The sequence below is a fragment of the Corvus kubaryi genome, unplaced genomic scaffold, assembly GCF_017639235.1.
Source record: "Corvus kubaryi isolate FWS band 111438036 unplaced genomic scaffold, C.kubaryi_AGA036_p1.0 133, whole genome shotgun sequence".
NCBI lineage: Eukaryota > Metazoa > Chordata > Aves > Passeriformes > Corvidae > Corvus > Corvus kubaryi.
In genome coordinates this window covers 35,504,639-35,520,021 of record NW_024580667.1, presented here as the reverse complement: position 1 = coordinate 35,520,021, position 15,383 = coordinate 35,504,639, and the positions used below count along the sequence as shown (strand labels likewise).

Below are 15,383 nucleotides of genomic sequence, written 5' to 3'. Positions count from 1 at the left end.
CCATTACCGCGGGTAATCCGCGGGCAGGCTCCGCGCAGAGCGGCGCCCGGACCGCCCGCCCTCCGCGTCCCTAGGTTACCGCAGCCGGGCGCAGTCCGGGTGGCAGTGCAGCTCCGTGCCTTTTGTTTCGCCCCGGGCTGGGACCCGGCCCCGGGTCCCGGCGGCGGGGCGGGAGCCCTGGAGGGACGTGCGGTGTCGGGCGGAGTTGTAGGGACGGCCCGAGGAAAGGTTTAGCCCCGGCCGGCAGCCGGTGGGGAGGTGCCGCTCCGGGGGGCGTGCGAGGGCAGCGCCTCCCTCCTGCCTCGGTCCGGGACGGGACGGGCTCCCGCTCGTCCCCGGCCAGGGCCACCACCCCGGGTTTCCTGAGTGGCTGTAGCGACTGCAGCCGCCCGGTCCTCCCTCCCTCCCTCCTCCCTCACACCCAGGGGAAGGCAGAAGTGGCTCCAGCCTGGTGTACTCGACACCTCTGCCATCACCTTGCTCGTGTTCGAGCTGGAGAGTTCGCCAGTTTAAAACCGAATGTTGCCTTCTCTTCGTTATGATCAGCCTCAGACAGCCGGGAACCGCTGGGGAAAGTTTAGAGTAAACTGCAGTTTATTTCCAGAGCGGCAGCTCATGTGCAGTAGGCCTTAGCTTTTGTGATACGGCTGCTTTCTCTCTTTTTAAAGCAGGCGTAAACTCCGTGGAGTTGATTTAAAATTGCTGGATTTGCTTGACTGCCGGCATGAAATTACTGCGTAGCATATCTTTTTCGGTCGCAGCCTTCTTACTTGGGTTACCTTCAAAGAGATTTGTCCCTCGAGAGTGGAAAGGTGATTGCTCTAAAGGAACAGCATCGATCAGCTGTTGTGTTATTCATATCTCCCAGATACTTTTGACTCCTGCTCCATGCATTGCTTCCAATTCACAGCGGGCAGCTGATGTTGGAATCAAGCCAACAAAAATAAAATTCTGAAGGAGGTCAGTTAAGAAAAGCCCCAGAAGTTTTCTTGGAATTAAGACCTTTCTTTCCTCTCCTTCTGGATGTTTATGCGAGTATTGTGATACCTAGCTAATTGGTGGATCTGAGCATTTTAGAAATGATGCTGCTTGCCAAGAAAGTATGAAATCCTCTTAGCTTGTGCCTCACGTGTCCGACCTGCCGGGGTCTCGAAACTCGGGTCTGGCTGACAGGCAGGACAGGACAGGACGGGAGCTGTGTGTGCTGTGCCCGCTGCGCTGCTCCCTGGGGCTCGTACTTACCCTGCCGGGCACATGATGTGCGCACGGGGTTCTTGGTGAGGCTGGGCAAGAGCTGGTCTTCCCCCTTTGCTCTGGCCTTCTCCAGTGTCAGAAGTGTCCTGACTCTTCAAAGGGTAAAAACTCAGCAAAGTGTGCTCAGCAAAGGGTAACAACTCTGTGGCTCAGGAATCCCGCCAAGCGTTTGTGCTTTCCAGTTCAGAACTTCATTCTCTTAGATATGGTTTTGCTCTAGGATTTGGCAGACTCTCTTTCCTTTCCTTTGCAAGTAACAAAGATGAGGGGTTATATGTAATACATTGAATTACGATGGCTATTTTTGAAAGCTTAGACGTGGCTGTATCAGGCCAAACACGGTGCAAATTCTTTTATCCCCACGGAATTAAGCTCAAATGTAGAACTGTGGATCCCTGTGGAAGGGATAGTTGGCAATAGGGCCAACTTGTCATCATGGGAAGGGGATAGAAAGCTGTATTTCTCAGCTTGTTTTTTGCACTGTCTCGTACAGTCAATTAAATTGGTTTTTTTTTCTGCTGTCTATTTTTTGAACTAACCAAACACACTAGGAAAGTGGGCAGAATATTTGGCAAAGGGTAATGTGGAACTTCAGAATGTCAAAAGTTGATATGAGATTGAATGTGTAATAGCCAAGCTTGACTTTTATTTAATGGCTGGACTTGAAATTGGATTTTTTCCTTTTTCTTTTCCCAAGGTTGACACAGTTCATTAATCATTTTGTAATCAATATCTTTAAACATGCTACTTGTAACCAAACTTTTCGAAATAAAACTGTGGAAGGTAAATGACCTAAGGGGAAATGCCACCTAAAGGTGATGGTTAGAAAAAGGAAAGACTTGCCCCATGAGATGTATTTCCGAATTAAAATTCAGACAGAGAATTCTGAATTTATAGAGTTACTCTGTAAATTTTCCCAGCTGATGTTTAGATTAATTTAACTTAGTGAAAAATCTAAACTTCCACTTAAAAAATTCATATATGATGATAATTAGCAGCTCTTCTAAAAAAATATATATTAAAAAATTTGACATTGATGAATACGAGGCTGCCAGTTCTGACAGATTTTTAGATTATGTATGCTTCTTGATGGAGCTATGCAAAAAAATGCTTCTCTGGTTTGAAATACCCTTACATTAAGTCTTTACTTGCTCTTGGGCATGCTTTTCTTAAAGGGATCGACTGCTGTGGAGGCACCCAAACTGGGATGTGTTAGGGCATGAACCTGGAGAAGGTGGTCCACAGGACTCTGCTGTTTTCATAGTGTTTGCAGGGACAAGTTGGTTGTTGGGCAGAGAAATCCCAGGGCTGACAGTGGGCTAAAGAATCAAGCGCTCATCGCCAGCTGGGTGCGTCCCCTCAGGTTTTACAGGTGGAAAACTGTGTGTTGGCTGTTCCCTGCTTGTCAGTGGTTGTCGTCCCTCTTTCCTGATACTGGAATTTGAAGTGCAGGTCAGTGCTCTGACCTTGTCCTCCCCTCCGCTCCATTTGGGGAAACTCAGATCTGCATCTTGCTGACTGCAGTGGGGATCTGGATCCAGAACTTCCAGAGGATTGACTCAATTCACCTTTTAAGCTTACATTCATATTTAGGAAGTATTTTTTGTAACTGTAGGATTATATCCCTAAATGAAGCTCTTAGTGGATGTTTTCAGCAGTTAAACCTCTGTGTTATTAATCTTGGTTGAATTCTAGTGCTGAATCAATGTATTAGCATTGTACTTTCCGTGCTGTGCTGTTAGTGTTAGGGATTAAACTTACTGGGTTTGGTTTCTGGTTTGATTTTATTCCCCCAACTGTTTTTTCATGGTTCTTGTCTGTGCCAGTGCCCTTATTTTATATTGTCTTTTTTAGAAAAGCATTATAAAAATGCTGTTTATTGAATTTGGGTCCACCAACTTGTTCTGCTTTTTCTGTTTCTTCTTTTAGAAATTGGCATGTTTATCTTAAAAGGCCCTTACAAGGCTCAATTTCATGACTTTGAAAGGTTGCAGTTTGTGTATTTTCTTTCTTTATTTTTTTCCTTTTTTTTTTGGTGTATTTTTCTGACTGGCTGAGTGGATGGTGAAGTTTCTAGTTTACAGATGGACTGCTGAACTCAGGAGAGTTAAAGGAACAGCTTGTTTTTCTGTTTGTAAAGGCACAGAAGACTAATTACAGAGGTATAAAAGGTCATCAGGCTCAAGTCAGCTCTGAATTTGTGCAAAATGTCAGTACATTTGGCCTGCAGAAATGTAGTCAAATCAGACAATTAGGTCAGTCTTTGTGGGTTGTGGGCACTATCTTGTTTGTCATCAGTTGCAGCATGATGAGCTTTCTGACCTTGTCTGTAATGAAGTAGACTTGATTAAATATTATGAGAAAGGAAAATACGATATGCCTTTTGGGGGATTTGAGAAGCAGGGATGATCCTTTGCAACTACATTTCTTTTTTCTTTATTCTGGAAATATAAATGGAGGAAATTGTTCCTAATGTTTGGTTGTCAAAAAGGACTTAAAGAAAAAAAAAGAATGGTGTGTCTGTTAGCTGGTACTCACATAAAATGAAGCTTTGTTGGTGAAGTTCAAGAAGGTGCTAAAGTTCTGTTTTCTGTTGACCTCGTGTGGGAACTGATTTTTGTAGTGTGCCCTTCAGTGTTACGCAGTAAAGTCTGTACAGCAAAAGCTGGTTTTGTGTTACTGTATAATACGGAGAAAAGAACTTTCTCAAGCCATGAAATCTGGATGCTGAGGCTTACAGGAGATTTTTTTGTACAATACACATTTGTTACTAGGCATGAGGAAAACTGGGGGGTTGGGTGATATTTTGGTGTAAGGCAGGGATGGTGTTTGCAGACAATGTTTTCTTTCCCAGGTTATAAATCAGGTGTAGTGGTAAAAGTCCACTGGAAGGAGGTGGGAGGCTGTGTCGCTGAGACACTGCTTCCCTTACTGGTGATGCCTACGCTCTGCTCTGGTGTGTACCATTAAAATCAGGTTTTTGGCTACCTTTGCATCAGTGCTGGAGGCTGCTGACCCATGGCACAAGATTTATCAAATGAGTAGCAATGTTAACAATTACTTCAATCCCCATTTCCTTCCAAATATGCTGTCTTGGGGTAGGGGAAAAGTAATGGTTTGGACCTTGCAGGGTGACTGAATTTGCCATAATGGAAGTATGTTAAGAAACTATTATGCTCCCATTTGACATGTGATCCTGCTGTCTTGTAAGGCTCTCTAAATTGCTGTTTCAAATTCTCACCCTCATTAGGGGTAACACAGAAGTGAAAAGGCCAAGTTGTGCGACCAAAGGGGACCTTCCCCATCTCCCCTAGGCATAGGAGCTTTCTTCAGAGCATCTATTTCTATAACACAAGGCATTTAGGTGTATAATACACAAAGTATTACAGAAATTCAGCAACAGATGATGTGTCACATGGACAGTTTTATCTGAGGAAAAGCTGTGACTTTCTGAACAGAGATACCAGATCAAGCCATCCTTGATTGAAACAACTGTGTCTGAGTGCAGGCACTGTGCTCTGTATACAGAGGGAATATGGGATCGCTGCCTCAGGGACAAGCTACTTGGGCATCTGGGTTGTCTCACACAAAACACTGATAGGGAAGAGCACACATTTTTGTAGGTCAGAAGATGACTTACTGGTAAACTGGAAACCCTAGCAGTAACAGGAGGGAGTTGGTATTGTTGGACGCTTCCTTTTCTGAGCTGGGGCTGCTGTTTCTGCTGGCCACCACTGGCCTGCCTTTCTGTGTCTTTCACGCCTGATTATTGCAGTCCCAGTAGTTTGATCGCTGGTCACTAATAATACTGACGACTGTGTCTCCTTAATCAAGGGCCCTTATTTTCTGTCACCTGCACCACAGGCATGGGTCAAGAAGACACTTGTCAGTGTATTGCAATAGCACAAAGGGTCTATCTGCTCAGTAACCCGAGTGCGTTTAATTGGCTCTTTCTGCGCCACATCAGGCATTTTTCTGTTGGTTACGCTCTTTCAAGTAATTTATTTCTGTGCCTGGATTAAGAACTTGACCTGCAGATGTTATGCATTCACTCCTTCAATCTCTGAGTGTTATTTTTGGACGAGTCCCAGCCTCTGTCTCTCCACTGAACAATACCAAAGGTGTTCCACGGGGACCTTTGCTAGCCCAGCAATGGAGCACTGGCAGGCTGCTCATTAATCTTTTATGGCTCTCCTTATCAGTTTGACTGAGAAACTCCCTATCGCTTTGGTTGCACATGTTAGAATAATTAGGCTTCCTGTTCAGCAGGTTTATGTGGCATTGATTTTGGCCTGAAAGTTTAGGGGAGGGGAAGGATACCATCAAATTGTATGAAATGGCAAGTATGTCTTCCATAGTTGCCTTTTTCCATTGTGAGTTGGGTTTAAAACATACTCTTGCACAAAAAGAGGCAGAAATCCCAAGCAGACTTTAATGCTACTTAAAAAGGAGGTGTTCTCCCTTGCATTAATAAATAAGTGAACATAAATCTTAAATTTCTAAGAGGAAAAGAGGATGTGATGGTATCACTGTTCAGTTGGAAGAGGGCTTCACATAATTCAGAGACTCTGGGATCACAGCAGGTATCAGACAGACTTGGAGCATTTCCCTGGCCACCCTTGTCTTCCTACGATTATGGCAAGGGAGGATGGGATGTTGTTTGGAGATTAAGTATTTTTTTTTCTGTCCATCTCTCTCGTATTTCCAGTTATTCTGGAGTTTGCTGCTGCTTGTGGCTTATCATCAAAGTGAACTTAATTTGATTTGGTTTTATTTTGTTAATTCTCTTCAGTCTTATGATTGCAATAACAGTGATTACAACTGAGAAGTCTCTGGCCAGCTATTGCTGTGGTGTATAATAGCAGTGTCTTTTTCAGATTAAGAAAAAGTAGGATTTGTTTAGTTTGTCCCGCCTGAGGTTATTTTCTCAAACATCCAGGCTAAAAAGGAAGGTAAAGCTCTTGTAAAAGTAAGAATCTGCAGAAATGGTGTTGTTTTTTTATTTATTTTTTCTCAAGAGTTTCCTATTTTCCAGGAAATTGTTAGTATTCAGGCTCTTAAAAATACAGAAAATACTAAAGGGAGAAATGGGAAGGGGGTATTCAGTTGCTGTACCTTTTAGAGAACGAAGAGTGTATATAATTTTATCAACCAAATAGTCTCAGTGCATTTCAGAAGTTAAACTTTGTGTGAATCTGTTAAATTAGCCTCCTTGGCTAATTTTCAGTCTTCTTCAGTTTAAGGACCTCAGCTCCTATCTTATCGTGGTGCGAATTCCTCCTGAAAATCTCTGTTTTACGTTGTGTTTGTAAGACCTAAAGCCATTATGTTTGCCTTTAACACACTAAACATTCAGTAGTGCTTTTTAAACAGGGGCGTTAGTTTGTACATGTGGGAAGATGAGCTGTATGGTTATGCCATTGTAACCTGTGTTGTTCATTAGCCATTTTGGCTGAATTGATTGTTGTAATGTGGAAAATAATGTTGTTTACTGTTTTGGTGCAGAGTGCCATTTTTCCCTCCTGTGTCCTTCAAAATATTGAGCATAATTTTCAGTACTATGAAAGAGAAAATTCTAGAAACCATTAAAAGAACCATAAAGTGAGCAAAAAGGAAGGTATACCTACAATGTGTGGTCAATAAATACTGAACTTGAAGCTAGCAGGAAATACCCTCAAAATGCCTCAATATAATAAATAAATAAAAGAAGGACAAAGCAGATGGTGTGATAGTATTGCAGTGGAGAGAAGGGCAAGTTGACTCTGCCATTTGAATGTAAAAATGGTTTTAGAAGGCATTCTAATTAAGTGCTGCTCACAGCTCTGCTTTTAATAGTAATATTTGAATATTGGGATAAGTCACAAACGGCACAATTCCAACGGTGTAGGATCCATTTGATTAAAACATGTGAGTCGGAAGTGAACCTCTAAGAGAAGAATTTCTAGACAGACCTGTGGGAGAGGAAAAGCTGTTGGTGGTAACTTTATGGGGCAGGCTTTTCCATCTCAATATTTTTTTCATGTTGTTTACAATTAAGGCTTGAACGGTAGTGGTGCACCGTTTTTTCTGAGTGTTCTCTGTCTGCACCTCAATAAACGGGTAGGCAACTTCAGCCATGCTAGGCAAACAATGAAGCTTAATTAAAAACTAAGTGGTGGATAGAGGAGAGACTCAAATCACTGCAGCTGTTGCTGGAGGTCATCTGCGTTGCCCTCAGCTGTTCTGCGGCACGAGTGTGGCTGGGTGGTCACACAGGTACTGCTCGGAGCAAATGCAGCCTCCTGCCATCTAATTAGCAGGGAGCAAACAGGACAGTGTCAGGAGGGGGGTCGGGCAGTCCGGCAGGTACCCACACGTACCCACGGAGGGTATGTGGTGGAGCCAGCCGTGCAGCCGCTGAGGGAAGAGTGTTGCTTGGGTAGAAACCAATTTTTGATTGGTCACCACAAGTGAGCACTTTTACATGGTGGCTCTCTGGGGGGAAGGAAATAAATGTGGCAGTAATGAAGACTGTTCAGAAAGTGAAATTTATATCAGAAACCTTGCCCATATTGACAGCAAGTGCAATTTCCCACAGTTATCTGGGAATGCCTCCTGGAGCCGTGAAATAGTGTGTCTTTATCTAATGAGGTACCGAAGTGATGATGCAAGAGCCAGGATGTCTGCATGATTTTTGACTCCAGCTGTCCAGCTTTTTAAGTGCAAATCAAGAACTGTTTCAGATTCTGAACCAAGAAATTATCCATTGGGCAATGCCCTGGACTCAAACATTTCTCCCTTAATTTTGTGTGCAGTGTCTGCACACTGAGGCACCAGAGGAATCACTGGAGCAGTTTCTAGTTGTAATAACGCTTCAAGGATCATTTGAAGCAATGGACAAGCAAATAACACTTGATGGTAGCTCTCTGCTTCAGAAAACCCAACACAGGGAAGCCATTCCTGTCTTCTTGAATGAAGAGAAAGTACGTGATGGAGGTGAGCTAGGGACTAATAGCAGCATGCTGCAAGTGTATGACTGAAAAATTCGATCATCATTGTGATGGAGTAGAGTGTGTGTATGTTTTTCTACATCTGACGAGAAGAGGGAGCTCAGAAGAATTTATTTTTCTGGAACCAGGATATGTAGACTTTTCATTTTCTCTGCTTTAAAAAAACCCTATAAGTAACAGAACTACATTTTTCCCTTCCTGTGTCATGTAAAGAAAATAACTGCGAGAGCTAGGTATGCTTCTTCATCCTTGTATTTGAATTCTGTGCAAGATCAGTGTGATATGAGGATATTTATAGCTGCAGGTTGAAATAATGCCTGTCCTTCAACAAAGCTCAAAAAATTTTAATTCTGTTGTAAACATAATTCAATAGAAAAAGTCCTGAGGAAGGGTCTGTATTGTACTTTTCTGCCTGCTTTTGTCAAAACAAAATATCTCCTCTAACCTGAACAAAGTTATCTCTTAAAAGCGCCCCAGGATTGGAACTGAGGCTTGGATGTATGCCATGAAGGGAAAATGGTAGCTATACATCTAAAAAATGTCTACAGAAAAATGTAAAATGTGTCTAGAGGTTTTAAAGCCTTGTATCTGTGGCAGTTTTGGGCTAACCTCAGGGGAGAAAGAATTTCAGAAAAAAGGTGATCTGAGAATGGTTCCAGCTTGGCAAGGAAAATGTGATTTGGAGACATGGAAGAGAAAACTAATCAGAGTAATAGCTCTAGCTCTTATAAGGAGACTGAGTCTATTCATGAAATTAATATCTGAAAATTAATTATAAAACCAACCTAGTAAGATATCTATAGATCTATATATCTGTATATCTATATATCTGTATCTATCTCAGGACCTAAGAAGATGTTTTAAAATCTGCAGGTAACTCCAGGATTTTTCTCCAGAGGAGTTTCCAGGAGTGGAATAAGAATATCTGCTTTTGTTTTCTCATGGAATATTTGTATCACAGTAAACAAACCCACTTCACTTGTGTGCATATGTTTCCTGCTGCAATCAAGTGACAGTTTGGCTCAACTCAGAAAAGGCTGAAATGCCTGAGAGCTGGATTATACTGAATTAGCTGGGTAAAAGTTTCCTAGAGTCTTTTGACAGTGTCTGACTTCTGTGAAATAAAATACGCCTCAGCAATTTCTGGTTTGTATGTATGTATGTATGTTAACCAGTGAGTGACTTTATTCTAAGCATTATCTTGCTTGTTTATGGCAAACCCTGGAATAGCCTCTTCTTTTCACTAAACTTCCAGGTTAAATTTAATTGGAATTTTGTTAGGAGGACAAGCTAGTCTGGTTGCTTTTGAATGTGCTTAAAGAAAGTTTCATAACTCCTTCTTTGGTATTCCTCCAGTAAGGCCTGATCCTTTTTTTATCTACAAAGTTTAAAGCTTGAGGGAACAATAAAGACTCAAATCAATTGGAAGTAATTGCAACTAGATCATCAGCATAGTTTTAATTTACAGTGTTTATTTAGTGTTCTCCTGTTGAGGAAGTTTAATCAAATTGCTTGTGCTCTAGAGGACTGCAGGGAGCAATAGCAACGGCCCAGGTCCTTGTTTTGATGGCTCTATCATATATATCTATATCTATATATGTATACACGCACATATGTGTATTTGTGTTTGAGAAACAAAGATTTTTAATATCTGGTGCAGTGGCTGGAGTGGTTCCTCTGTAGCTGAGCATGTGGATACAGGGGTCCCACTTGGCTATGTGCTTTCCCAGTGGTGCCAGTCTTGTTTTCCGTAGATGCTCTTAAAACACCAAGAGAGAGGAGCTCTGGTTTTAAATTAAAGTCACACAACAATGTAGGTGAAAAGAGTACTTTAAATACAGTGAATGAGATTGTGTTAGTAGCATGTCTCTGCTATTTTGGAATAGACTTTGGAAGAGCTTTTAGAAGCTCTTGGCTCTGTGTTTATTGTTTGTATTTCTTGTTTAATTGTGCTGTGTGCTCATCTGCCCACCTTGAGCGCTGTGGTGTGCCTGGTGCAATATTTCAGTGTGCAGGGCTAGAATCAGTAACCCTCGCATTAGAGAGCATCTGTGCTATGGGACAGCTTCAGACTGTTTTCTTCAGAGAATGACGTGTGATGGGGACAATTGAAAAGCAAAAGTCTTGACCTTTGAACCCATGGAATGTCATGGGGGATTATCCTTACCCAGTATGCAATTAGTTCATGTTAGAGGGAAAAACAGTAACCCATTTCTTTCTGCCAGTTCCTTTCGGCCACCCTTTATTTCCCCTTCTTCCCCCTTCATGAAATTCCCATATGCATAGACTCTTAGTGTTTTAGCAGTATTTATGGGATTTTTTTTCTGATTGATTAATAAGGCTGAATTTCAGGGTAAAAGAAAAGCATGATGTAAACTGAGGTTCTGTGATTCGGTTTCTGTTTCTCATGTGTGCTGCTGTTGGCATGCCTGGGAAGAACAATGCCTCTTGTCTTAGTTTTAACAGCAGTTTATTAAAAAAAACCCAGCCAAAACCAACCATACTGTTGCCTTTGCAAGGCTGATTAGGGAAATGTATTTCATCACTAGAAATGAATGAATCTATGGCTTTTCTACTATAAATAGAGGGAGAAGAGTCTGCCATCTGAATAATTCCTTTAGTGAAGGTGGGATGTTACTGATGCTACTTTTTTCAGGTTTTCAGGTAGTAAGGATTATTTGGTATTCTCCAAACCTGGCTATATTGATTATTTATTCAGCATTTACTTGTTTTCCTTCTTAAATTCTATCCATGTTTTTTATTTCTCCTTTTTTTAAATGCAGTTACTATCTGTGATGGCATTCCATCATATTTATCCATAATATCTATTAATTTTCCCGTTTTTTGTTTTTCTCTTTTTGCTGTTCTGTGAGTTCTTTTACTCAGAGTTTGAATTAAAATGCAGGAGACCGAGAATTCTTGTTCGGACGTAGTTGTTTATTATATCTCATCTACAATACAGCTGCACGGGATGTGCCTCCAAGGTAACAGGGTGGAAAATGGCTGTGAGTTCTGACTTCCAAGGCTTGTTAAAGTCTAAATTAACCAATTATGAAACTCCGAGTAACTTGGTTTTACTTACAACCCAGTTACTAACTTTTCATGTCCTGCAATGTGGGACTTTTGACCCAATGGCAGAAATCCTAGATTTGTGAAGAAGAAGGAGAAGGACAAAGAAGAATATCCACACCCCAAATCCTCCATATTGTAACCTATTATTACCTCTATTCCCTAAACCTAATTTTCTACATCTCTACATATTCCACCCAGTGATAGAAGTTTTAATTACACAGCAACAACCTCAGTGTTACCACACAATTTAGGAAGCTTTTCCCAGGGTTTTGGATCGATTACAGTGTGTTTCTGAGGATCACTGCCTCTCAGCACTGACAGGCTGAAATTCTCAGAACCCAGGGTTCCAACAAATATCCATAGTATTCATCTTTTCCATTGATAAGGTAAATGTAATAGAAGGACACACCATGTATGTTTTTTAAGTTCCATTTAGTTTATAGCCGAAACTACTTCTGGGATAGAGTCCTGGAACTTGTTAGCTGTTTGTATCTTCAACAAAAGTGTAAGTATGTAAGTTTTGATAATAATCTTTTTCCATTAGTCCTACAGCTTTCTTAACAGTAAGGAAGGAATGCACATCCTTGGAGGCTCATCTGGCATTTTGATAGCCCAATAAAACTTCAGTTTTTTTGGCATGAAGCCTTTAAATGTAACAGATCTTGTATATGATTGGTATGATTTAGACTGCAAATGGCAAGCCCAGATTTGGACAGTTATCTTAATGGATGTTTTAAAGGCTTTTTTTTCTCCCCTGTGGCTGAATACAGTCAGTTAAAAATGTTCTTTGTGATCATCACAAGATTCCAGTTTAATTATTTAAAAAAATTGTGTTCTTTGTTATGTAAGGTCTACATACACTTTGTTCTGTATGTATGATAAAAAAATGCAGTGATTTTGAAACAGTTATCAACTATTAAAAGTATATGACTGTTAATGATCTGATTTATTTAGATATATATATATTGTTCAGTAGTTTTTTCCATAGAGAGAAATAGTCTCTTTTTTTTTTCCCCATGGATTTACAATTCAGTATCTTTTTCTGTCATGTAACATATGAGACACTTTGATCAGTAAACACTTACCTTTTACTCTATAATGGACAGTCCCTTACATTCTGAATGGTAATTACCCTTGATATTACCTGCTTAATTTTTTTCAGTGATTTGTAGGATGAGCTTCCTGTTGTTTCCATTGCCTGCAGAGATGTACTTTCAGTGACTGACTACAGGACAAGTTTTAGGTAACTACAGGCTTGAGCCAGTGTTAGCAAGGATCTCAGCAATGGGATTTTCTGTATCCATAATCTAGTTCAAGGGTGCTCCCTATAAGGACTCAAATTTTTGTTCAGGCATCTTTCAAATGTCTGAAATACCACTACTTCCATTAAAAGGAAAAGAAGAATCTACTTCATGGTTACGATCTTACTGTTGAGGATCTTTCCTGCTGGTAAACTGGACAGTTTAAAACTGCTCCAGTTCTTCCTAAATCTTTAAACTTCCCATTCGACTTGCAGACCACATCCCTTACATGGTCCCACACTTCATTAATCTGCAGATAGTTTGCTCCCTTGCTGCTCAGCTGTGTCAGTCTCCTCTGTTCCTTGGGAAGCTTTTTCTCTGCCCTGGGTTGTCCATTTCTAGAACACAGAGTTGTTACCTGTGGGACAGAGCACTTCAGGAGGACTCACAGTGTAGGAGTTTGTCTTCCTGGCAGCTGGCTTTCCAGAAAGATCATGAGTAACCTACTTACTGGACCACTGGCATTAGATCTGTCAGTCTCTCTTCTGAAATTTAATAATTTTTATCTAACTGCTGTCTTCCATCATACAGGAATTATTAAATTCATTTGTTTTCTTGAAGTGTAATTACTCATTATTTTTATGCTGAGCTGAAGCAGTTCATGATTAATAACCTCAAGGTTCCCTTTTGTTGCCATATGCTTAGTCATTTTATCTGTGCTAGGAAGGCATGATGACCTATTTTGGTTAGTATGTCTGGCTTTTGAGCTGCAGGAGGATAGCAGGAGCATATCTTGGAATTTCTTGGGTATGCCAGAGACAAAATAGAGGATTAAAATACCAAAAATGTTAGTTGAGCATGGATTCTGTTTTGTAAGATTGTTAGAGGCCTGTTAGGCTACGAAAGCTTTAAAGTGTCACCCTTGTTTTTAAAAACTGTATTTAATAAGGAGTTCATTACTTCAGATCATTCTAAGTCCCTTGAAGCAAGCCTGACTTTACTACAGGAATTCAGTAAGGTGTCACTGTTCCTTATATCCATTAACAGAGGTTCTCTGCTTCCTGGTGTTACTGAGAGAGCCACTGATTTTTTTTTTTTTTATTAAATGAATGCAATGTTGAAGGCTCCTTACTGAATGAATTCATTAAGAGAGCTGCCTAAAGGGTATCTTATTTTTGCAGAACATGCAAAAAGTCAGAGTCACTTTGCAAGCTGAGGGCTGTGGTAACATACTATTTATTTCCCTTAAAGCAATATTGCATTTGGCTGCTTTGCTGGTTCTTCATGCTTAGAACTTACTAACTGGGGGGAAAAGACTTTAAAAGGATTGAATACTCATAAGCATGCTTTTTTTTCCCCATTACATTGTCTTCCATTAAAAAAAAAAACCCTATTTTTTTTCCTTAACTTACAAGACCTAGTGGTTTCATAGGTAGTTGTTTGTTATCCATTTCCTCATCTTATGCACTTTAGAGAGATGAGAACAGAGCCATAAGCCTCCTAAATCATACACATAGTATTCCCTAGCTCACTACTAACTAGTCCTAGTAATTGCAAGACTCACACTTCATTGTAAGAAGGACGAAAATGTCAAGTTTGTGACTGTGTGCCTGCTTTGTTTAGTAGCAACCTTAGTGCTTTTTCTCGAAGTTTCTTTGAAAATTGACTTGGTGAACAAAGAAGTGTAATTCACTTAAAGGCTGAACTTTGTGAGGCAATGAAACAGGAAAAACTGTATGAGTTTAGTAAATGGGGATGAAACCCAGGATCCATCAGAGCAAGCCCAGGAGAAAATGTGGGTGATGAAACTGCAGGGTTTGGCCTTGAACACAGCTGATAACTGAAGGGCAGGAGCAGTTTATCTGCCATCCATGGGATGCTCCTGCTGACCTTGCTACCTTCCATATGCTGAGAGTAGTGTGGTTTTCCTAAGCATGCCAGAGGTGATCCAGGGAAATCTTTCTGTGAGAAGGGGAGAATTAGAGCTTGTGAGACACCAGCACATAGTGTTCATGTGGCATTTTTCTTTACATTTTTATTTCTTGCCTATATCTATCATCCCTTACTGCAAAGATGAAGTGTGTTGATAGTTTTTCAGTACTGTTGTACAGTTATTGAGCAAAAGGAGTTCTAGTCCTGTAATCTCGTAGTGCCAAGTAGAGCTTACCAAAATCATTGCAAGGCTAGAGAACAGTCTAGTTTGTATTAAGTGTCTATTTTAATAGAGTGAGGTCTTCAGGTCCTTTCTGGTGTGGACCTTTTATGCTACATATGAGCTGCTGTGTGCAGCTTGGCTGCTTGCACACCTTCCAGGGATTTCTCACGCCTCCCCTGAGGAGTCAACCTGAACTGGTCAGTTCAGACTTGCGGCTGGTACCACAGTCATTGTTTCCTTTTTGGTACCGTTCCGTAAGTACTTGAAAAATTGACATAAGTTGCCTCTGTACAGCCTTCCCTTGATTTTCGAGAAACATCCCTTTTTCCCAGCAGAAATATTCCAGGTGGCGTTTCTTGGAGGGGTGCCCATGCCTCTCATTAGGTAAATGGGCTCTCTTCCAACACCTGCTGCTTTATTCCTGGATAATCATCTCCATGTTCCAGCGTTCTTACAGGCTATTTTTGCAGAGTTGGCAGAAAATTAGGATTATGTGCATTAAAGCTTGAAACACACAAAGAATTTCAGGTATCTAACTGAAGACATCACGTAAATTAGGCATCTCACAAGCTTAGTGGCTTTTAGATAATTAAGGAACTTCTTGATATTTCCATAAACTTGAATATTAGTGAATTGAAAAATTAATTATGGTCTTGAAACCTAATCTCTCTG

The 15,383-nt window shown here is 40.9% G+C and overlaps 1 protein-coding gene across 5 annotated transcripts in view; it reads left to right on the top strand.

Moving 5' to 3' along the window:
* Positions 1-15,383, top strand: part of FARP1 (FERM, ARH/RhoGEF and pleckstrin domain protein 1) — a 204,294-nt gene that overhangs the window by 713 nt on the left and 188,198 nt on the right. The window contains exon 2 of one of the 5 annotated variants that reach the window (XM_042043406.1): positions 869-960. The exons of the other annotated variants lie outside the window; for them this stretch is intronic. The gene's annotated coding sequence lies outside the window, so the exon portion shown is untranslated. The remainder of the gene's footprint in view (positions 1-868; positions 961-15,383) is intronic. 5 annotated transcript variants of the gene reach the window in all.